This window comes from Ranitomeya imitator, chromosome 3 (assembly GCF_032444005.1).
Source record: "Ranitomeya imitator isolate aRanImi1 chromosome 3, aRanImi1.pri, whole genome shotgun sequence".
In the NCBI taxonomy this organism is placed as follows: Eukaryota; Metazoa; Chordata; class Amphibia; order Anura; family Dendrobatidae; genus Ranitomeya; species Ranitomeya imitator.
Window position 1 is genome coordinate 687,784,356 of NC_091284.1, and position 25,166 is coordinate 687,809,521.

A 25,166-nucleotide genomic window follows, 5' to 3' on the forward strand; every position below is an offset into this window, starting at 1 on the left:
ATGTTCATTTTTTCCTTCCATGTTGCTTCTGCTGCTGTGAAGCACCTGAAGGGTTAATAAACTTCTTGAATGTGGTTTTGTGCACCTTGAGGGGTGCAGTTTTTAGAATGGTGTCACTTTTGGGTATTTTCAGCCATATAGACCCCTCAAACTGACTTCAAATGTGAGGTGGTCCCTAAAAAAAATGGTTTTGTAAATTTCGTAAAAATGAGAAATCGCTGGTCAAATTTTAACCCTTATAACTTCCTAGCAAAAAAAAATGTTGTTTCCAAAATTGTGCTGATGTAAAGTAGACGTGTGGGAAATGTTATTTATTAACTATTTTGTGTCACATAACTGTCTGGTTTAACAGAATAAAAATTCAAAATGTGAAAATTGCGAAATTTTCTAAATTTTCGCCAAATTTCCGTTTTTATCACAAATAAACACAGAATTTATTGACCTAAATTTACCACTAACATGAAGCCCAATATGTCACGAAAAAACATTCTCAGAACCGCTAGGATCCGTTGAAGCGTTCCTGAGTTATTACCTCATAAAGGGACACTGGTCAGAATTGCAAAAAACGGCAAGGTCTTTAAGGTCAAAATAGGCTGGGTCATGAAGGGGTTAAAGGGGCTCACTGAGACTCTTTCGCCTGGGACCCTCAAAAACCTGGAGCCGGCCCTGCTGGCTTTAACAATGAAAGTGCTTTTAGAGGATGTCAAAAGAAAGAAAGTTTTGATATTGTGTTAGCCAATTGAAAAAAGATTGATTGATTGATTGCTCTCAGTGAGTGTAGGTTCACATGAATATATATGTATAAAAAAAATCATTCAGAGTTTCATCCAGAAAAGGGAGATGATTTTTTTTTTCTCAGTTGCCATCCAAGTACAATCCGGTTTCTTACAGCAGCAGCTGTTAATCATTTACAAGATAATTTACAGTAACCTATGCTACAGATTTTTTTCACACACCCTTAGACTTGAATGGTTAAGTCTCGGCTGATTCACAGAAGAAACTAGTGCATGCTGCACATTATTTTCACAAGCAGATTTGGTTAGCGAAAAAAATCTCTCATCTGCACTGCACATTTAATTCCACTGGTCTGAGTGATTGTAGTAATAGGAACACTATGGCTGTAGCTTTCTGATTTGGCAAGTGTTAATGTTATGAAGCACTGTGGTTGTCGCTGACATAGACTGCACTATAGGTCACTGTTATGCAATACTTCTGTTATTTGTATGTTAGCTCTCTGACCGAGCACTCCGCCCTTCAACGTGTGGTGGTTATAATTACAGCAGGTTCCTACCAACCCATAAATGCAGGCTTTTCTGAGAGAGGTGTCCGCTTTCACCATGGAATTCAGACTTCAGCTTGAGAGGTATTCACACTAGACACTTAGGGTCCCAGCAGCGTGAGACTACCTTGTTGTTGGTTGCTGGGCATGCATGCATGAATTGGCCAAATTATGTGCTAAGAATCTCAATTTTTTTCTTATTATCCAGAGCAGTATTGCTATTCTTATTTCATATATTCCATGTCTACATGCTTTAGCACAATAGAGTGCAACTTCTTTTGTATATTGTATGTGGAGGTGGCTGCTCCTAGTATGCACCCGTTCACATTAGCTTGGAAGTGCCAGTGAGTCTTTTGTTTTTAGCTATTGTTATGCAATACTGTGACTAATGATTCACATCCATTAATTATACTGTGCAAATGTGATAACCCTTTAAAAATTGTGGGTATAGTTATCTGATTTCAGAAGAAAAGTCTGCTTTCACTGTATGTGACTGCTAAGGGTACTGCAGATCCATTCTATTCATCAGGAACAGGGAACAGCTGGTCAGTGAGGGTGGCCTAAGTTTAGGACATTGATATAAAAAGTACTAGACAACCCCTGTATGTATGAGTATCATCATAATGCCCTCTGTGTGAAAATATTTTCTCATGCTTTGCCTCTAAATAATTTGCCCCTTACTGTGCTCCCTGTACAAAATGTGATCCTACATTGTCCCTCTTATAGTAAATTGCCTCCACACTGTCTGCTGAGTTATAATTGACACATTGCCCACCATAATTGTAACCTCTCTATTGTTTACCCTCACAATGTCTATATCAGCACACCATGCCACCCCCTCTCCAAACTGTGCCCCCCATTTCACACTTCTCCCTCAATTTCCATATTGTGCCCCTCCTTACAATGTCTCTGAATGCTGCTCTCTCCAAACTGTGCCCCCTCCTCACATTATGCCCCTGATGCCAGCTTTAAACTTAACCCCCTCATTACACTGTGTTCTCACCTGATTCCCTCCACTCCATACTCCCCCATAAAGTGTCCAGACACTATGCCTACCTCTATATGTACTACACTGGTGTACAGCACACAGGTTTTGCAGCAGCTGTACATTTGGGGTATCCTACAAAGTGGCCATCTCGATTGGATATTGAGGTCTATAGTATATATCAAGCAAATAGTGGGGTTTCTGTGTAAACTATATGTTGTAGCATATTATGAGACATGCTGACAGGCAGCACTTAAAGGGTAAGGCTATGTGCACACGTTGCAGATTATTTGCGGTTCTTTAGCGTTTTTGCGCTATAAAACCGCAAATAATCTGCATACATTATGCATCCCATCATTTATAATGGAATCCGCAATTTCTGTGCACATGATGTGCGTTTTTCCACATAAAAATGCATTGCGGAAAAATAATGAACCTGTTCATTAATTTTGCGTTTTTTTCGCGGATTTCCCACTGTCTAATGCATTGGGAAATGTCTGGGAAAAACTGCGCAAAAAACGCGCAAAAAAACGCATGCGGATTTCATGCGGAAATCTGGCAGAAATGTCCGGATTTCCACAGGAATTTTCTGCATGAATTCCTGAACGTGTGCACATAGCCTCAATCTTCCCTCTCAGGGGCTTGTTTACAAGGCTGCTTGTCATGCAGAGGTTTCAGTAAAGAGCTGGAACAAGCTCCCCTGACAGTCAGCCAATGACTGCAGCTGAAGAGTCACAGGAGAGAGGTTAGTAGAAGAAGGCAGACTGCAACCAGGAAATGTTGATGTCTCTCTGACTTCTGGGTCCGAAAGGAACCTATAAAAAAGCAGAGGAACTGATAGCCTTCAGATTGGATGCATCCCTATTGCACCTCCAGGAGGAAAAAAACACCTCATAGGAGAAGCACAGTTCAATCCTAAGTAAGGAACATTGATTGAGGATTGCCAGAGGGACAGCCTGAGAATAACTGAATTGATCAGACAAGTATCCCACAAAGATCTGCTTGTCCACATGTCAACCTTCAACTGTGAGTGTAAATTTGACCACCAATTAACTACAGTACTGTTTCTATATAGTTATTTACTAGGAATGAGCTACTCATTACTCAGTGACTAATGGGCAGGGCTCGATGTAAAACTCAAATTCCCGTCCAACATCTTTGGCGCCTTATACTCAGCCAATAAGCATGCGGGGATTGCCTGTGAGTCACAGTAATGCCGTAGCCATCTTGGTTGTGGCATTACTGTGATTGGCTTGCTGTCTGACATTACCAGTGATTATAAAAAGACAGGCACCACTGGCTTAGCACACTGACGCCATTGCACAGCTCTGTGACACTTGGTGTTGGAGGGAGAGAGTGCTTGTCTAGAACTGTGTGCACAGTATAACGAACCAGAGGCATGTCCTGTTGATACTGATGCTGAGCCATCATACTGACAGCCTTTCTAAGGGCTAATCATTTGTATTACATACAATCTACATTTAGCCTAATGAGGGAGAGACAGACAAACAAGCAGGGAGAGTGACAGAATCCAGTTTGTAGAGCGGGATTAGGAAAAATATATTGGCAAATATATAGCTATAGTATTATTTGTGGAGGATGAAAAAATTGAATATATTTTAATTCATCAAATAATATGTGAGCAGGTAGGAAGATACAGTAATGGGTCGGAGGCACAGCAAGTGTTAAGGTGCGGTTTAATCTGACAGGTATACTCCTCGCAGAGAGAAAACAGATAAAATAGTATAAAGGAGCACAGGGGATGTAACTCAGGGGAAGCGGGTGTGAAGCATAAGGTACAAGGTTCAAGGATAGCAACCTTATCAGTCTGACGACTTCAGAATGCGATTAGTTCAGGATGTGGACGTTGGCGCCAAAGCAGTGGCGCATAAGGGGTCCAGTATGGTCCTGGAAAAGATGGCGTCCTGGATCCTGGTGGCAACAGTGATTCCTCGTGGTCTAGTGTAGTCCTGGAAAAGATGACGTCTTGGTTCCTGGCGGCGACGGTGATTCCTTGTGGTCCGGTCGGTGATCGGTGTGTCAGGAAATGATGAGCCGAACAAAGCACAGACTTTTCCCCTGTCAGCATACAGGGACAATGAGCAACTCGATTCAGGTACAAAGGGAAACCCTCACAGCGGGTGTCCCAATTCTCCCGTCGGTACGTGCTCAGGCTTATGTCCTGACTGGGCGTCCTGTCACTCACGGTCAGCGGGGACCAGGTACGTCGATGTCAGCAGTCTCTGTTAACAGCTTTTAGCCTCTGCTGGATTTTTCCCGCTCTGGCAGTTGCCCTCCCCCCCACAGAAGCCCTGACACTGCCCTCCTGCACGATGCACATTCCCATGGCAACTAACTGATTTGCCACGTGCTGTGGCCCTTTTATCTCACCACAGCCCCTACTCCTAGGTGCAGAGGTCAGTCTGGGGCTTTAAGCTTTCCCCCGTGAAACCTGGGTGACAGCCCGGACAGTTCCGGATCTGTCACTGAGTAGGTAGGCCTGGTCCGGGTCTTCTCCTTACAATTACATGCTTTGAGGCCCTTTTTTGTGTAGTATAACACACCCAAAAATCGTTCAAACATTTTCTTGGACTATTTTTCTCAGCCATACACAATTCCGCAGTGAACAGTATAATAAAAGTGAAGAAAAACTTCTAAAATTTTGTAGGCTTTCATTTCTCAGACATTCCGGGTTGCATAGTCCGTGAACATTTATGCGATCTCTAAATGGATAAAAAGCATTGAAACATTTTTCTGGATTGAATTTTATTGCAATTCATACACTTTTGCATTTTTTTCTGTTACATTAAGGTGGAGTAAACTCCCCAAAACAGCTTTTAATGCTGCAGGTAACCATATTTTTACTTTTATTAAACATTAAACCTGGTTTTCAAGAGACCTAGCAATTAAAAAATACATAAGGCGTGCGTTAAAGGACAGGGAAGTGCTGATGTTGGTGCACGTAGATGCCATAGACGTGGGTCAGGTGAAACTATGCATGTTGCTGGAGCACTAGAAACATGCTCTTCCATGACAAATAGGTTCCTGTCCCACTGTGCAGGAAGGCATGGTACACCACTTCTAACGCTAGAGCAGTGCAAACAGGCAGTTGGTTGGATAGCAGACAATGCTTCCAGCAGGTTTGGCAGCACCACACATTCTTCCAAACGGTCCAGTCTCACCAGCCTAAAGTTTGGATCACTTAATTCTGATCCTCCTTTCTCCCACCATGTTGAGTCCCAGGAAACCAGTGATCCCACACTAGGACACTCCGAGGAGCTTTTCACAACATCATTTCTTGATTGTGGACTCTCAACCTGCATGCTCCAAGAGGGACAGCAGTACATGCTGTTTAGTGATGCACAAACCTTATAGCAGCCACGGAAACAAGAACATGATGGTGGGGAATGGAAAATTTGGAATAAGGAGGAAGATGATGATGAGTCATAGTTGCCACCAAGTCTTGTTAAGTCATGAAGTGAGGAGGACAAGAGTGAGGTGGTGAAAGATGATGAAGTCACCCCCACAACCTTGGTCACCAAAGATGGTGAGCGGTGATCATGCCATAGTCAGAGAAACTATCCCGCTTCTGTGCCTACTTAAAAAGTCGCTGCTCACTATTAAACATGAAGCTTTGCATGCAAAACAAGTGGGGATGGAGGAAGACCTAACACAGTGATATTGTAGCCAGCCCAGCCTCATCTCAACGCGGATTGGGTAACAATAGGGAGGTGGATGCTGAGGAGGAAAAGAGGAATAGGAGCTGGTGGCTAGTGCAACAGAAGCTAGTAGCCACACAACCTTCATCCCAACTCTCCTATGTGGATGGGCTGAGTATGGGAATGAGGAGGAAGAGAGGGAGGAGATGGAGAGTCATCATCATGGCGGAGACAGGCTGCATGGAGCTTAGCACATATAGCCGCCTTTAAATACCGCTGCCTTTCCCATGACCCTTATATTACATTCATCTTGGCCAAAAAAAGAGTACTAGTTGTTCCCCCTGTAATACCCACACAACTAGGAGGACTTTGTATCTCTTCTTTCTGAGGTGGCGAGGCCTTCTAAAATAGTGCCATACCAGAAGGTCATTGTGGAAAATATGCTGGAAAAAATTTCCATCAGACAATAATAGCGGCAGGGGCAAGCTTCCTTGACCAACCAAGGAGAAGAGGCCAGGGAGAAACACATCAGAGTCAGGTGTACACTGTCGAAGACGTGGGCAAATTTCATGACACCAGCCCAGCGCCCAGGGACTGATGACCGGTATTTTTGACAAGGAAGGAAAAGTTTTTAAAGATGGTCAAGCAATACTTGGCTGACCACAGCAGCATACGCCTTACTTCCTCTGTGACTTTCAAATATTGGGTCTCAAAGCTGGACACCTGGCATGTGCTGTCTCTCTATGCCTTGGAGGTGTCACTAGAATTTGTACTATGGGTGAACTGAGGCCACCTTCTTGGTGTCTGTCCCTCATTTGATGTGTTTTGGCAGCATTTGGCAGGTGTTGTGCATGCGTTTGTTTTTGCCTCCCATTGGCATGAATAGCGTTCGGTTTTGTTCGACAAATATTGCAAATTTGGCGATCATAATCCAATCATTGGAATATTCCCTCATTACTATTTCTAATGATCTTTTCCCACCTAGGCTTGATGATGACAAGTGGGTATGTTTTCGATAAGCAAGGTAGAACTATTAGATAAAATCTAACTTTTAATATTAGTTTTTTTAAATTCCATATATACTCGAGTATAAGCTGACTGGAGTTTAAGCCAAGACTAGTGTTGAGCGATACCTTCCGATATTTGAAAGTATCGGTATCGGATGGTATCGTCCGATACCGGCAAAATATCGGATCTCGCCGATACCGATACCCGATACCAATACAAGTCACTACATTCTCAGGAACGGAGCCAGACGCTCGCAGCGGTGACAGCCAGGGTTCTTCGGAGGGGTAAGTATAGCCATATTTTTTATTTTTATTCTTTATTTTTTACATTAATATGGATCTCAGGACCTGAAGGAGAGTTTCCTCTCCTCCAGACCCTTGGAACCATATGCACCGCACACTCCGATACCGATTTCCGATATCACAAAAATATCGGAACTCAGTATCGGAATTCCGATACAGCAAATATCGGCCGATACCCGATACTTGCAGTATCGGAATGCTCAACACTAGCCAAGACCAATAATTTTGCCACAAAAAACTGGGAAAACTTAATGACTTAAGTATTAACCTAGGGTGGGAAACGCAGCAGCTACTGGTAAATTTCAAAAATAAAATAGATACCAATAAAAGTAAAATTGTTTGAGACATCAGTAGGTTAAGTGTTTTTGAATATCCATATTAAATCAGGAGCCCCATATAATGCTCCATACAGTTTATGATGGGCCTTATAAGATGCTCCATACAAAATACGCCGCATATAATGCTCCAAAAAGTTCATGATGGGCCCCATAAGATGCTCCATATTAAAATATGCACCATATAATGCTGCATAAAAGGTTAATGATGGCCCCATAAGATGCTCCATAAAATATTATGCCCCATATAATGCTGCACAAAGGTTGATGGCCCCATAAGATGCTCCATAGAATATGCCCCATATGCTGCTGCGATTAACCCCTTCACAATATGCGCCGTACTAGTACAGCTAACCTTTAAGAGATAAGTCATTGGTTTGGAGGCACTATTTTATTGGTGTGTGTATTTTTAATATATCTAAATAAAGGCTAAATTTTTAATGAAAAAATAAAAGACACTTCTTGATTTAATTTGGTTTAATGGCCAAATGGTCAGTATTTGTATAAATTTTATTAAACAGAAAAGTACATAACACATAAAATCAGAACATATAAAAGGGATACAGACTAGTGAAGAGCGAGTATACCCGTTGCTCGGGTTTTCCCGAGTACGCTCGGTTGGTCTCCGAGTATTTATGACTGCTCGGAGGTTTAGATTTCCTTGTCTCAGCTGGATGAGTCATAAATACTCGGAGACCACCCGAGCATGCTCGGGAAAACCCAAGCAACGAGTATACTCGCTCATCACTAATACAGACACAAAAGAAACTGCAAACACAATTCATATATCTAATGCCAAATAAATTGAACTGTGTCTATAGAGCTGAAGTAAGATTTTAGTCAATATGGGTACTATACTTATATAGTGAAGTAAATGAATTACCAACAATTTCCATTAGATTTATGTATACTGTAGTGCTGGACGGAGGATATATTTCTCCCAGCAGGATAAGTTTTGGCCTCTTATTTTCCTAAGGTTGAGGACCTGCAGTGATGTCACGATCACTTGATCAGCCAATGTGATGGGTACCTCACCTGTGGGTGTGGCTATAGACTATGTAATGGAGTTTCTTTTGTTTGGCACATGTTAATCTTGGTTTGGAGCTGGGCTGGAATGAGCCTGAACTGTTTTTCTCTGCCACATATGCCGCAAAGGACGGTGACATGACTGTTAGCAACCCTGGGAATGGCACCTGGCGGAAGCCGCTGACTTGGCAGCCACTTAGTTAAGCCTGTCCCGTGTAAGGGTGAGTCTGAGACCAGTGGTTCTCCAAGCTGGAGTCTGTTTGTTTTTTTTCTCTTTCTGTCAAGGACTGTTTAAAGTGCCAATAAACCACTGAGGTTTGGACTGTAAGACTGTGTGTTGCCTCATTACTGCGGCCCTACCTCTGCTCACCCGAGCCAATCCCTACAATACCCATAAATAGTTCACCTTAAAGGGAAGGTACCGCATTTGTAGGTCATTAATAAATCACTGTAATGTAGCATAACATGCTGCTATAAGCAAGTTTGAAATGCATGTGAAACAGATTTCATGTCTTATATGAGTTTAAAGAATGCACTGGGGGCTGACATCTTGGTTTTGCAGCAGTAGCAGGGCACTATCAGTGTCAGATTACAGCACCCCATAGACATAGGAGATAATAGACCGGCGCTGACCCTATCTGTAACATTGCAGCAGCATTAGCAGTGAGCTGGGCACGCCTCTGTGGGCTGCACAACTCACTGCTGTAGGTGTGACTAGCTGCCATTTTATTATAGCCCTGTGCTCTCTATCGCAGGACAAAAGAAGCCCTCACTGCTCCTCTGTACTCCAGGCAGGCACACATCCTCTGCTCCTCACACGCTGCCCTGTGTGCTTCTCCTGCTGTGTCTCTGCCTTCCCCTCACACACAGTCCCTGTGATCTCCGGTAAGCTGCACTCACAGCCTGCAGAGAGGGAGGTGACACCTGTAGAGAGAGAGCAGGGCAGCTGACAGGACAGGGATTAAGGTGGGGGAAGGGGGATGGCAAGAATGTTATTCACAAAAAATGCTGCTGAGCCCACTGTGTTCTGCTCCTCTGTAAACAAGCTGTGCCTCTGATGCAGTAACTGCTGGTGATAGCAGATCACAGGGCAGTCACATACAAAATGGTGCTGCCCTGTGATGCTGCTCTTCATTCTTACTGTTAGCAGAAAAATTGGGGCAGTAACTGCTGACATCACCATTTCCCTCCCCTTTTGGGTGGTCTAATATCCCTGGGGCAGAGCTGCTAAATCTTACTATAGCTGCTTGAGGTCTAAAACGGAAAATGCCCCCCCTAGTGGTAAATATGAATATTTGTAGAAAAATATATAATATTTTTCATATAGAAATGTTTGCAAACAGTGCAAACATTGCATTAATACATTTTAATTACTATTTTAAGCTTAATTTCGCAAAAAAAACAAAATACAAGAAAACTGGTGGCACCTTCCCTTTAAGAGACCCAATGTATGATTAAATACGCCATCCTTAGTTAATTTAAGTCCCACTATAAAGCATAAAAAACCTAGTTCAATGTATCGTTTGTCCCACTAAAGAGGATGTTTCAACAAAGTGCAAATGACATTATTCAAAATTAGGGTTGAGCAAAACGGGTCGGCCAGATTCAGAAGTCGCCGACTTTTGGCAAAGTCGGGTTTCATGAAACCCGACCCGACCCCTGTGTGGGGTCGGCCATGAGGTCGGCGATCTTCTGATCTGAAATCGGAATTCCGATACCGATTCCCGATATGTTTAAGATATTGGGAATCGGTATCGGAATTCATATTTAAGTGTAAAATAAAGAATAAAAATAAAAAAATATTGCTATACTCACCCTCGGACGCGCCCTGGTTCTCACCGGCAGCCTTCCTTCCTAACAATGAGCGCCTGAAGGGCCTTCGATGACGTTGCGGCTTGTGATTGGTCGCGTGAGCAGTCACATGGGCGGTCACGCGGCCAATCACAAGCCGCGACGTCATCTAAGGTCCTTCAGGCGCTAATTCTTAGGAAGGAAGCGTCCAAGGGCGCGTCCGAGGGTGAGTATATTCCTAATAGGTATATCCTCACCCTCGGACGCACCCTGGTTCTAACCCGCAGCCTTCCTTCCTAAGAATCAGCGCCTGAAGGACCTTAGATGACGTCGCGGCTTGTGATTGGTCCCGTGACGCCCATGTGACCGCTCACGCGACCAATCTCAAGCGGCGACGTCATCGAAGGTCCTTCAGGCGCTCATTCTTAGGAAGGAAGGCTGCCGGTAAGAACCAGGGCGCGTCCGAGGGTGAGTATAGCAATATTTTTTATTTTGATTCTTTATTTTACACTTAAATATGGATCCCAGGGCCTGAAGGAGAGCTTCCTCTCCTTCAGACCCTTGGAACCATTAGAAACCCAATGCACTGCATTGGGTTTCGTGTTTTGGCCGACCCCGACCCCGACTTTTCTATAGGATCGGCCGATTTCACTCGACCCAACTTTTGAAAAAGTCGGGTTTCGTGAAATCCGACCCGATCCTATAAAAAGAAAAGTCGCTCAACCCTATTCAAAATCAATAAATTCACAATGTGCAAACCATTATAGTTCTCATGTACTGGTATGCTTGCTATGTACCCGTAAATAAACTTAAAGTCTTCAGCAAATGCAAATAATGCTATTTTTGGGTAAATATCCCAGCCTTGTACTGCAGTAAATAAGGGTTAAATGTACATTTAGTGTATGTTTGATTTTTTTATTGTTTTATTTTGAATGAGGCGGAAGGGGGGTGATTTGAACTTTTAAATATTTTTTATTTTTTCAATATTTTTAAACACATTTTTTTTTTACTTTTGGCATGCTTCAATAGTCTCCATGGGAGACTAGAAGCTGCCAAAACCTGATCAGCTCTGCTACATATAGGCAATGATCAGATCACCTGTATCTAGTAGAATACCTCACTTGCTATGAGCGCCGACCACGTGGTGGCGGTGCTCATAGAAATCCGGCAGTGACAACCATAGAGGTCTCAAGGAGACCTCTGGTTGTCATGCCAACCCATCGGTGACCCCCCCAATCTGCTGTCCAGAATCCCGGAGTGTCAGTCAGCCATATCCTCCTTCTTCACCTCTCGCTTCCTAAAATTCAATGTAGACAAAACCAAACTCATCATCTTTCCCCATCTCACGTATCCCTCCTACCTGATCTATCCATTATGGTAAACAGTATCACGCTCTCTCCCGCACCTGAAATCCGCTGCCTCGGGGTAACTCGCGACTCTGACCTGTCCTTCAAACCGCACGTCCAAACTCTTGCCACCTCCTGTCTCCTCTAACTCAAAAATATTGCCAGAATCCGTCCATTCCTCAGTCCACAATCTACCAAAACTCTTGTGCATGCTTTCATCATCTCCCGCCTCGATTACTGCAACACCCTCCTCTGTGGCCTCCCCGCTAACTCTCTTGCACCGCTCCAGTCTGTCCTCATCTCTGCTGCCCAGCTTATCCACCTCTCTCCTCGCTACTCCCCCGCTTCTCCCCTCAACAAATCCCTACACTGGATCCCAATTCCCCAATGAATCCAGTTCAAACTACTAACACTGATCTACAAAGCCATCCACAACCTGTCCCCTCCCTATATCTCTGAACTAATCTTCCACTATCTTCCCTCATGTAATCTTTGATCCTCCCAATACCTCCTACTCTCCTCCACACTTATTCGCAGCTCCTCACACAACCTCCTCCAAGATTTCTCCCGAATATCCCCCATTCTCTGGAATTCCGCACCTCAACACGTCCGATTATCCACCACCCTCGGATCCTTCAGATGGAACCTGAAACCCATCTCTTCAGGAAAGCCTACAGCCTGCCATAACCATTCCACCGCCTCACCACCACCAGAGCTGCCGCCTCACCACCATCAGAGCTGCCACCTCACCACTACCAGAGCTGCCACACCCCAACCTTCTGCCTCTTCCCCCATATCCCATAGAATGTAAGTCCACAAGGACAGGGTCCTCTCCCCTCTGTACCAGTCTGTCTTTGTAAATTTGTTTGCTGTAAACGATATCTATACCTCTGTATGTAACCCCTTTCTCATGTACAGCACCATGGAATTAATGGTGCTATATCAATAAATAATAATAATAATAAAAAAAAAAGACAGAAGAATGCTAAGACCACTCACGTTTAGTTGGAAAAAATGTGCAAATTGCTTAAAGGCAAAATGTGTTAAAGAATCACAACAGAATAGTAGACAGTTAGAGTGCATTCACATGTTGGCAAAAAAATTAAATTCATAAATGTGCTGGATCAGTCCAGTTTTGATCCGTGTGTCAGTTTCCAGAATCCATTGACATCAATTTTTCTCGTATGTACCGTATTTTCCGCTTTGTAAGACGCACTTTATTTCCCCCAAATTTTGGGGGGAAATGGGGGTGCGTCTTACAAAGCGGATATACCACTTACAGGCTGGGATGAGGGGGTGTCCGCCGCCACCGCTGTCACCTCGCCCACCACCGCTGCTACCCCGGGTGATGCTGGAGGCTCCGGTGCTGCAGGGGGCTCTGGCGACATTTTGTGAAAGACCAGAGCCCCTCGGCACTTCTTCCATGCGTTCCTGTATGACTGACTCCGGGAAAATGGCCACTGGAATCTCGGGAGATGAGATTCCAGTGCTGAGATCTCATCTCTCGAGATTCCGGCAGCCATTTTCCCGGAGTCAGTCATACAGGAACGCATGGAAGAAGTGTTGGGGGCACTGATCTTTCACAAAATGTCGCCAGAGCCCCCCGCAGCACCAGAGACAGCCCTGCAGCACCGGAGCCCCCCTGCAGACCCCCTCATCCCAGCCTGCAGCACAGGAGCCTTCTGCAGCACCGGAGCCCCCCTGCAGACCCCGTCATCCCAGCCTGCAGCACAGGAGCCCCCTGCAGCACAGAATCCCCCCTGCAGACCCCCTCATCCCAGCCTGCAGCAATGCTCCACTCCTGCCTCCAGCAACGACCCTGGGACCCTCATCCACCGCAGCCACAACCCCTGGTAAGTAATAAGACGCATGGATTATAAGACGCCCCACCAATTTATTAAAAAAAGGTTTTTCCTATTTTTCTCCTCAAAATTTGGGGTGCGTCTTATAATCCGGAGCATCTTACAAAGCGAAAAATACGGTATATCAGTTTTTACAAATGGATTTTATCCTTTTACTGATAGATGAACTCGTACCTATGATAGTTCATGTGTATGCAGGGGAAACGGGGATTTGGATAGGCAGCTCGCCATAATAATAATAATAATAATAATAATTTTATTTATATAGCGCCAACATATTCCGCAGCGCTTTACAAATTATAGAGGGGACTTGTACAGACAATAGACATTACAGCATAACAGAAATACAGTTCAAAACAGATACCAGGAGGAGTGAGGGCCCTGCTCGCAAGCTTACAAACTATGGGGAAAAGGGGAGACACGAGAGGTGGATGGTAACAATTGCAATTGCAATCGCCATTTTAAAAGCTCTTCAGAGAAGTACCGTAGAGTCCACGCACTGAGCCGCCCTGATCGTGGTTGTATTTGTGAAACAGGGATGCACAAAGGATTTCCTCCAGCGCGGAAATAATATAAAACTTCGCATTTATTATTAACATATTAAAAGGACATGTTGGAAGCACAAAAAGAAATCCCTGGGGATAACAGACCGGCGCGTTTCAACTATAGGGTCTAAGGCCCTATGGTCGAAATGCGTCGGTCTGACACCTATACTTCACTTGACTAGATCTTAAAAGGGTTGTCTCATAAGGAACACCCCTGTCCATATGGCACTAGAGCATACGGATTAGAAGAGGTTATCCTTCTGTGGCAGACCTGGCTGTATAGATTTATGGATTTTTTTGGCATGTAAAGCTACTTTCTGTGTGGCCATAAACAAGTTTGATCTGTGATAAAAGTCAGGGAATATAGGAGCTGGATCTGTGATGATCACTATGCATAAACTAGAAGTTTACAAACTCTTCTTACCAGTGAATCCACTACCCCCATTATTTTGGTGTTTTCATGTGAACCTTCATGCTGTTCACTTGTTAATAAAGGGTTACTTGTCTCTAGCTTGTTGGCAGGAAATGTGAAGCCTCTTGCTCCAGATTGCTGTACTAACTTGCAAGTCATAGCCTGATGTGACTGCAAATCAGTAATCTGGTTATGGAATTAGTTATTAATCTAGTATACCACAAAGACCTTATAAAGACGATAGATTCTGACTTATTGGAAAAGCCTTTCTCTTACCTGAGTGTGGAGTGTAGAAAGCTGGCTGAATCAACAGAACAGCTAGAAAAAGCCAAGGGAGGGAAAGGCAGTTCTGATCCTCCCTTTGCTCTGTTTATGAGAATTGTGTCCTCTTTGTTCTGACACAGCTGCCGGCCCTGACAGGCTCCTATATGAAATGGGAAGTAAAAGTAAAGAATTTATCATTAACTGAACAAGTTGAACAACTTGTCCTAACTATTTATTTATAAGCTGTACTTGTAACTTATAAAAAATATTTTAACAAGGGTTGTGCGCTACTTAGAAGACCCCTTTTGAAACCCTATGTTTCCCTCAAGTAAAATATTAACACTTCGTACTCACTTCCTGCAGTGTTGGCACTGACTCTCCCGGGGATTGCATGACATTATGTCACACGATCCCCGCGGCTAATCAGTGCCCATGGTGAGTATAAGGGCTCATACCCATATGTGTGAAAAAAAAAAAGTTCCGATATCAGGACCGAAAAAACGGACGAGTGTCATGCGATTGTTAAAACAGAACATGCGTATGCTATCCATATACAATGCGTTTTTCACTGGAGATAGAAAGGCACAATCAAACTTCGTTTTGTTGCTCATTCCTGTGTGCTGTCCCTATGTAAAGCCATTTAACAACATGTGTGATGCTGAGCGCACATCCATATATTCATCAGGATTGAATTGTCAGATATGTTTGTTTTGGCTATTGACATTAACACCAAGCAAGTATGACTGCTAGGAATCTGAGTTTGGATCCTACCCAGGAGCTCTTCTTCAACTAGGTACTACTGTGAGTATGGGGTTGGATATTCCCCTGTTGTTGCTCCGAAGAGGAGGCGTAGATTTTGGGTGCATCCACTCCTCCCTCAGGGCCCTGTAAGAGGGTATTTTCCACGGCTGTATGGACATCTCCGTATGCAATGACAAATTTTTTCATACACATGAATGTCCCTCAAGACATTTGACATCCTCCTGTTGAGCTTAGTCCAGCCATAACATTTCAAAAAACCCGTTTTCGCCTATGCATTTCAGCAGAAGAATGGCTTCTGCTTACCCTCAGATAATTTTAATTTCTAATTTGCAATATGTGAAACATATATTAATCTAGAATTAGCATATTGTTTAGCATTAATTTTGAATTACCATATTGTTTTGTGTAAAATTTGATTATTTTAAGTGTTAATTCTTAACATGACTTCAAGTAGAATGTCTGCCATTCCTCTACCCCAATGTATACCTTCCCATAATTTTTTACTGTATTTTTATTTTAAGTTTCTTGCAATGGGAGAGTCTTATGCTGCCCTCTATTTAGATTTTCTCCTTGGACGAACAACCATCTCCTATATTATGAAGCACACTTGTTTACAAATCTGTGATCGCCTTTAGGATAAAATTATGCTGGAGCCAACCCCTGAACGCCGGGAACGCATCTCAAATGGGATGTACCTGTCACGAAGTGACTGTCCAAGCGTGACACGACCCAACGGGTGGTCGGTCACAAAACGGTGAAACTCACAAGGGAACACCGAGGACACAATAACAACGGTGGGCCCTGCGATAGGGAACAGGGAAAACGACACCTACTGCTCTCTCCTAAGGATGTGCCCTGATCTTTCTGATGTCCATATACAGGTTCTTTCAGCCTGTCACCGAGCAGGATACCTCAGCCCTAGCTCGCCCTTCACCTATCCCTGGGTAGTGAATTGTCAAGTGAGGACACTGGTCCCACCGCTGCACTAATAAAACACAAAGGGAAGGTAAGACAGACAAGATATAAGAAAGCAACATTTAGCTTTCTCTGCTGCAATGCACCGCACAGCAGAGTAAGGCACCAGGTAAGAATTCACCTGAAGAACCGTAGAAAACAGCAAGCTCCTTTCTCCAACCAGGTTGGTCTCCAAGAGGACCTGTATAGCCAACAGTCAGCTGATGCATCAGGTGACCTTATGAAGGATGGTGGGAGTGGTCACCACCAACATCAGCTGACTCGGCAGCAATGCAATAACACCAGCGACCACTGGGGGGGAAAACTGCATTAGCCCCTGATGACCAGAAAGGAAAAAAGGTTGTTATCAGAGGGAAACCAGATCTGCCACAGATCCAAACATGGATCGTGACAGTACCAGAGTTGTCAGTTTTCAAATTGTGTGGGTGCTATAAATATGAAGCATATCTGAAGCCGATCTCAGGGTCCCAATACTTCAATTTTAACCCCTTAGTGACAGCGCCAATTTGGTACTTAATGACCAGCCAATTTTTACAGTTCTGACCACTGTCACTTTATGAAGTTATAGCTCTGGAACGCTTCAATGTATCACACTGATTCTAAGATTTTTTTGTGTGAAATAGTGTACTAAATGATAGTTGTAACATTTCTTCGATGTTACTTGCGATTATTTATGAAAAAATGGACATTTGGCAAAAATTTAGAAAATTTTGCAATTTTCAAAATTTTATTTTTGTACCCTTAAGTCAGTGAGTGGTGTCACACAAAATAGTTAATAAATAACATTTCCCACAATTCAACTTTACATCAGCACAACTTTGGACACATAATTTTATTGTTAGGACGTTATAAGGGTTAAAAGTTGACCGGTGATTTCAAATTTTTCCAACAAAGATTACAAAAACATCTTTTTTTAGGGACCACCTCACATTTGAAGTGATTTTGGTGGGTCAATATAACAGAAAATGCTCAAAAGTGACACCATTCTAAAAACTGCACCCCTCAAGGTGCGCAAAACCACATTCAAGAAGTTTATTAACCTTTCAGGTGCTTCACGAGAACTAAAGCAATGTGGAAGGAAAAAAATGAACATTTTAATTTTTTCACAAAAAATTAATTTGGAACCAAATTATTTTATTTTACAAGAGTATCCGGAGAAAATGGACAACAAAATTTATTGTGCAATTTCTCCTGAATACGCCGGTAGCCCGTATGTGGAGGAAAACCACTGTTTTGGCACATGGTAGGGCTCAGAAGGGAAGGAACACTGTTTGACTTTTTGAATGCAAAATTAGCTGGAATCAATGGTAGGCGCCAAGTTGCATTTGGAGACCCCCTGATGTACCTAAACAGTGGAACCCCCAAATTCTAACTCCAACCCTAATCCCAACCCTAACCACAACCCTAACCTCAACACACCCCTAACCCTAATCCCAACTCTAACCAAAACCCTAACCACAACCCTAACCCTAACACATCCCTAATCCCAACTGTAACCACAACCATAACCCTAACTAAAACCCCAACCCCAACCTTAGCCCCAACCCTAACCCTAGCCCAATCCTAACCCTAGCTCTAACTCCAACCCTAACCCAAATGGAAATAAACATATATTTTTTCATTTATTATTTTTACGTACCTAAGGGGGTGCTTAAAGGGGTGTTTGATCTACTATTTTCTTTTATTTTGATCATTGTGATAGTCTCTATCACAGTGATCAAAATGAACCAATAGAAAAAAATTCCTATTGTCGCGGGCTGGCAGATCTCGGCGGGCACACTGTGCATACGCCCGCCATTTTCTTCCTGGAAGAAGACTCCGAAAGCCAGGGGACAGGACCAGGGGATGCAGGAGGGTCCAGGGACACCGGATGTAACAGGGGAGCTTGGTGAACCCAATTTTTCTCTATAAACTTATTTCTAAGTGCTGTTAAAAAGCAGAGCTAAGGAATAAGTACTCTTAATTGCTACTGTTAAAAGGCGTATCGGTGGTCATTAAAGGGTTAAGCAATTTTTTCGGTAGTGTTGTTGGCATTAGTTGACTGCAAATACAGTTTTAGAATAGTAGATATTGGGGATTATTGAACAACTGGAGATTATTGAATCTTCAGTTCTTCCTTTATGGGTTGGCGACTGAAGGACAATCAAATGGGTGTGCCACCCCCAAGGATTGTTCCTGCTTCAGTTGGACAGCCACTTCCGTTTGTCATAGTGGCTGATGTGGCATATCAACTCATGCACTATGTCATGAGGCTTTATCCTCGGCAGAGTCTTGACAGACGTTGTAGGACACTTACCGTATATACTCGAGTATAAGCTGAGATTTTCAGCCCAAATTTTTGGGCTGAAAGTGCCCCTCTCAGCTTATACTCGAGTCACGGTGGGCGGCAGGGTCGACAGGTGAGGGAGAGAGGGCACAGAGGCATACTTACCTGCTTCCGGGGCTCCTGGCGCTGTCCCTGCAGTCCCACGGTCTCCGGGTGCCGCAGCTCTTCCCCTGTTCAGCGGTCACGTGGGACCGCTCATTAGAGAAATGACTATGGACTCCACTCCCATAGGGGTGGAGCCGCATATTCATTCCTCTGAGCCGTGCCAGTGACCGCTGACAGGAAGAGCTGCGGCACCCGAAGACAGTGTGACAGGCAGAGACAGCGCCAAGAGCGGAGGGACTAGGTGAGTATTTCATATTCACCTGTCCACGTTCCACACGCCGGGCGCCGCTCTGTCTTCCCGGCATCTCTGTGCTCTGACTGTTCAGGTCAGAGGGCGCGATGACGCATATATTGTGCGCGGCGCCCTCTGCCTGATCAGTCAGTGCAGAGAGACGCCGGGACGAGACGCTGGGGAGCTGCAAGCAAGAGAGGTGAGTATGGCATTTTTTTTTTATTATTGCAGCAGCAGCAGCAGCAATGGCACAGCTTTATACGGAGCATCTATGGGGCAAAAATGATCGGTACAGAGCAATATATGGCACAGCTATGGGGCAAGAATGAACGTGCAGAGCACTATATGGCACAGCTATAGGGCAAGAATGAACTGTGCAGAGCACTATATGGCACAGCTATGGGGCAATAATGAACGGTGCAGAGCACTATATGGCACACCTTTTTATGGTACATCTATGGGGCATTAATGAACGGTGCAGAGCACTATATGTGGGGCACAGCTTTATATGGAGCATCTATGGGGCCATAATGAATGGTGCAGAACATTATATGTGGCACAGCTTTAAATGGAGCATCTTATGGGGCAATAATGAACAGTATGGAGCATTATATGTGGCACAGCTTTTTATGGAGCATCTTATGGGGCAATAATGAACGGTATGGAGCATCTATTTTTATTTTTGAAATTCACCGGTAGCTGCTGCATTTTCCACCCTAGGCTTATACTCGAGTCAATAAGTTTTCCCAGTTTTTTGTGGCAAAATTAGGGGGGTCGGCTTATACTCGGGTCGGCTTATACTCGAGTATATACGGTAATTACAGGCTTACTCATGCACGGCGTTTGATGGAATGTGCCTTTGGCATTTTGACTGCAACATGTAGGGTATTACTTAGTGCCCTCAAGTTAAGCGAGCAAAATGTGAACAGTGTCTGTAAGACCTGTGTAATATTACACAATTTTACCCATACCCAATATTTGTCTGTCTAAGGATGCCAAGGGAGGATTGGCAAACAATTCTGATCAAATTGCACAGGCTTTGCCAAAAGGCAGGGAGCTTTCAGGTCTCAAAGTTTGTGAACTTCTGGCGGATTATTTTCTGATGCCTGAGAGATCCATACCCTGGCAAGAAAATGTTTGCCCATGATGTTTTATTCAAATATTTGTATTGATTATGATGATTTGAATAATCATACTATGTGTTCAATATTTTTGCTTTGCACAATGTGTACAGGAATTGTTTCACAAATAAACACATATTTTGCAGAGGGAACAAGACTTCCTTTTATTTTGAGCCAAATATAAAGAAAAGGCAGCCTTCATTTTGGCATACATAAGAAATGGCCAATGTTGGCAATGATTGTGGTATTAAAACAATAAAAAAAATTACAAATCCAAAAAAGAATGATGTGATGTGGATGGTGAAGGGGGATTGGATGTGTTTTTTGGAAGGGTGCTTTGCTGATGTGTTGTTTGATATAGATTTATGGCTGCTGGGGGTTGTTCTCTATTCGTATTGGTTGTTGGTGAGAGTGCACATAATCCACGGGACCGTGATAATACCAACCAGGTTCCTGTGCATGTTGGGGGTAAGACCTTTGGCTGTGTTATCCAATATTGGAAGTTTTCTGTGGAGGGTCATGATGCCAGGCTTCACCCAGGCAAACTAAAGAGGCTTGGCTGTGCCCTATATTGTGCTTGCTGCCCATAATGTGTTTGGTATGGGGTACATGCTGGCTGAGTGAGTGTGAGGGGATTATTGAAGACTGTGTGGTTGTAAGTAGGGTTGAGCGACTTTTCTTTTTATAGGATCGGGTCGGGTTTCACGAAACCCAACTTTTTCAAAAGTCGGGTCGAGTGAAATCGGCCGATCCTATAGAAAAGTCGGGGTCGGCCGAAACACGAATCCCAATGCAGTGCATTGGGTTTCTAATGGTTCCCAGGGTCTGAAGGAGAGGAAACTCTCCTTCAGGCCCTGGGATCCATATTTAAGTGTAAAATAAAGAATCAAAATAAAAAATATTGATATACAGTACTTACCCTCGGACGCACCCTGGTTCTCACCGGCAACCTTCCTTCCTAAGAATGAGCACCTGAAGGACCTTCGATGACGTCGCGGCTTGTGATTGGTCACGTGAACGGTCACATGGGCGTCACGTGACCAATCACAAGCCGCGACGTCATCTAAGGTCCTTTAGGCGCTGATTCTTAGGAAGGAAGGCTGCGGGTTAGAACCAGGGCGCGTCCGAGGGTGAGTATATACCTATTAGGAATATACTCACCCTCGGACGCACCCTCGGATGCTTCCTTCCTAAGAATTAGCGCCTGAAGGACCTTAGATGATGTCGCGGCTTGTGATTGGTCGCGTGACAACCCATGTGACCGCTCAGGCGACCAATCACAAGCCGCGACGTCATCGAAGGCCCTTCAGGTGCTCATTCTTAGGAAGGAAGGCTGCCGGTGAGAACTAGGGTGCGTCCGAGGGTGAGTATATCAATATTTTTTTTTTTTATTCTTTGTTTTACACTTAAATATGAATTCAGATACCGATTCCCGATATCTTAAACATATCGGAACTCGGTATCGGAATTCCGATTCTAGATCAGAAGATCGCCGACCTCATGGCCGACCCCACACAGGGGTCGGGTCGGGTTTCATGAAACCCGACTTTGCCAACAGTCAGCGACTTCTGAATCTGGCCGACCCGTTTCGCTCAACCCTAGTTGTAAGTCCCTACTAAAGGAGGTCCTGTGGATGGTGGTTGGCCTATGGTGGCATTGTTCGCATAATATAATCCACTACACGGCTATCAATTTGCCTCCTTGTAACTATGTTTTGTGCATCCCTCCTGCACATTCGCTGTGATATTGATGTGTGGGGTGAGGTATCTAGGGGTAATGTAGGACTGCTGCTCTTGGCCTGCTCTTGTTGCTGTGCTGAGTCCTCTTGAGCGTTGGTTGGCCCATGACCTTCCTCCTCTGATGGTCCAGGGACATCTTCCTCAGATTAGTATTGAACGCAGGTCCAGTTTTAGGCAAGGTGGGGCCCTAGGCAAAAGTTTAAAATGGGGCCCCAAATGCTAACATATTGCACATCACACAGAAGCATTTCTGTTGTATTTACATGCGCTGAGTTCAGGCTGCTAAACGAATGTGATTGACAATATTGAAGTCGTTCAACACTTGTTTCCCAGCCTCTTTACACCAACTGAGAAAGAATGATGGCAACAGAGTAGTGATGAGCGAACGTGCTCAACACTAATCGTTACTCGCCTGAGTATCAGTGTTCTCGGAGAGCACCGAGCATTTCCAGGATTGTTCGGTGGTAACTGGTGTCTCCACCCAGCATTGCTGGCGGACTTTAGAGACCCAATCACGCTGCAGGGATTGTCTGCCAGGCCATGACACGCCGCAGCCATCTTTATTGTGGTCGTGCAGTGATTGGCTTGGCCGCACAGCATCATCCCGAGTATAAGAGACCTGGCGCAGCCCTGCTTGCCGCATTCAGCTCTAGATTCAGCGAGAGTAGGGAGAGCTGCTGCCGAGATAGGGTCAGAATCATGGTTTTTATAGTTAGTGTATGTCTACAACTCTTAAATCCACAACTCCTGAGAAACCAACAGTCCTTTTTAGGGCTAATTCGTGGGTCCTGATATTGCAGCGCTCGGCAGGCACGGCACAGCATATCCACATCAGTGCAAGGCCTGCAGGCACTGTATGCTTCCACTGCATCTCTCCCAAAACTCCATAACTGTCTGCTGCTGCTGCTGCAGCTTCTTTACTATATACCTAACTGCAATTTTTTTTCCCCAAAAATTAATCCCCCCCAAAAAAATATACAGTCTGTTCTGTAGGCCTGTTTAAAAATCACAGCTTTTCAGGCATACTATTATTATTATTATTATTATTATTATACATTTTTATTGCGCCATTTATTCCATGGCGCTTTACATGTGAATATGAGGCAAATATAGACAAATACATTAAACATGAGCAGATAACAAGACACACGGGTACATAAGGAGGGAGGACCCTGCCCACGAGGGCTCACAGTCTGCAGGGGAGGGGTGATTAAAAATTAGGAGAGGGTAGAGCAGGTTGTGCGGCAGTTCAGTAACTTCAGGATCACTGCAGGCTGTAGGCTTGTCGGAAGAGGGGAGTCTTCAGGTTCTTTTTGAAGGTTTCTATGGTAGGCGGGAGTCTGATGTGTTGGGGTAGAGAGTTCCAGACGTAACATAGTTGTGTGCTAGCCTTGTTCTACTATTTTTTTTTTTGTGTGTGTTTTAAATTAACCAAAAAAGGCCTCATATATCTGCGTGCTCCAAGTTTGGGCATTTTAGGCCCTTTCCCACTGTTTTTGCTGTCTGTTACTCTAATTATATACAGCACTATTTGGCATTTAAAAAAAAAATAGGCCACATATTTGCCAGTGTGGTATTTTCATGACAGCCTCATATATCTGCGTGTTCCAAGTTTGGGCATTGTAGGCCAGTGTACCACTTTTTTTGCTGTCTGTTACTCTACTTATATACAGCATTCTTTTGCATGTAAAAAAATACAGGCCACATATTTGGCAGTGTGTTATCGCTGTCAGACGTCTGATGTATTTGTGGCCTACAAATTGTGGAAATTCAGGCCTACAATGAGCTTTATTTGCTGTCTGTTACCCTAGTTCGGTACACTGTTTTAGTTAAAAAAATAGAGGCCACATGTCGAACAGTGTAGCATCTCGTTAAAAATACTTCTCTTTCAAGTTGTTATGGCTGCTTCATGACTGTGTTAAATGCTGCAACTACTACTACCACCATCATCATCTTCTGCCTAGAGGCAGTCACTGCGCACATAGAAAGTCTAAGGAGCAGAGTGTGAACACTTGGGCTGTGTTGTACTTTGTCTCTGTATTACGAAGGCATTTGCTCCGGCCAATAAAAGCGGTACTGCCAGAAAGCGAGGAGCCATGTTCATAGTGTCCGCCAGAGAGCGAGGCACCGTGTGCTCCTTCACCGAGAGTACAGCGCACGTTCGCAGTAGATAGAGACGTTTCATGCTCCATGTTCAGCTTTGCAAAACAATAACAAAAGGGCACAGAGGAATGACAGAGGACATTGGTATGGTCGGCAAGGTACTCCCTCAGCATTTTCCCAAACAAAGCACTTCTTGTGAGAGTCCCCCACGCCTCAGGGCCTGGGCGATAGGAGAGTCTGAGAAAACTTTCCCCGAACTTTGTCAGTGTTCCACTGCCTCTGCTGGATTGGAGTTGTGTCTCTCTCACCTGTACTCCTTGCCTGGCCAACGAACTGTGACCTCTTCTGCCAGCATTTTCAGATGGGAATTTTTTTAATAATTCAGCAAGAAGGACCCTGTGGTCCTCCAACATTGTAGTACACCTGTCTGCCTCTGGAATAAGAGGTATAAAGTTCTCCTTGTAGCGTGGGTCTAGAATTGTCAATAATCAGTATTGCCTGTCACCTAAAATTTTGAGAACAAGAGGGTGACGGGAAAGGCAGTGTAACATAAACCTAGCCATGCGTGCAAGACTGCTAAGTCGATACTTCCATGTCCTCACCAAGAGGACAACTGACCATGGTCTCCTCCTCCTTCTTGTCTTCAGGCCTCCATGACTTTTGACAAACCTCAGTAATATCATTGTAAATACATCACTGTAAATATATTCCCCTGTAGTTTTTGTCTCCTGTTGTGAATTCTGTGGCAGAGTTCACTCCTGTGGTCACAAGTGGTACTTCGGCTGATTCTCTCTGGGATCTTCCGTTTGTGGAGGAAAGTGGTACTGCAGCTTCTGAGTTTCCTCCCTCAGGTGATCTGGTGAGCTCGTTAGCTTCTTCTCTACTTAACTCCACCAGATGCTTTGATCTATGCTTCCTGTCAATGTTTCAGTGTGGGACTTGTTTTTTCCCTGGATCATTCCTGTGGCCTGCTGCTCTGCAAAGCTAAG

General features: G+C 44.2%; 1 protein-coding gene and 1 long non-coding RNA gene across 2 annotated transcripts in view; one reads left to right on the forward strand and one right to left on the reverse strand.

Moving 5' to 3' along the window:
- Positions 1-14,971, reverse strand: part of LOC138670822 (retinol dehydrogenase 16-like) — a 68,421-nt gene extending 53,450 nt beyond the window's left edge. The window contains exon 1 of the mRNA XM_069758516.1: positions 14,827-14,971. The gene's annotated coding sequence lies outside the window, so the exon portion shown is untranslated. The remainder of the gene's footprint in view (positions 1-14,826) is intronic.
- Positions 13,426-25,166, forward strand: part of LOC138670823 (uncharacterized) — a 285,272-nt gene continuing 273,531 nt past the window's right edge. The window contains exon 1 of the long non-coding RNA XR_011319382.1: positions 13,426-13,584. This is a non-coding gene — a long non-coding RNA (uncharacterized lncRNA). The remainder of the gene's footprint in view (positions 13,585-25,166) is intronic.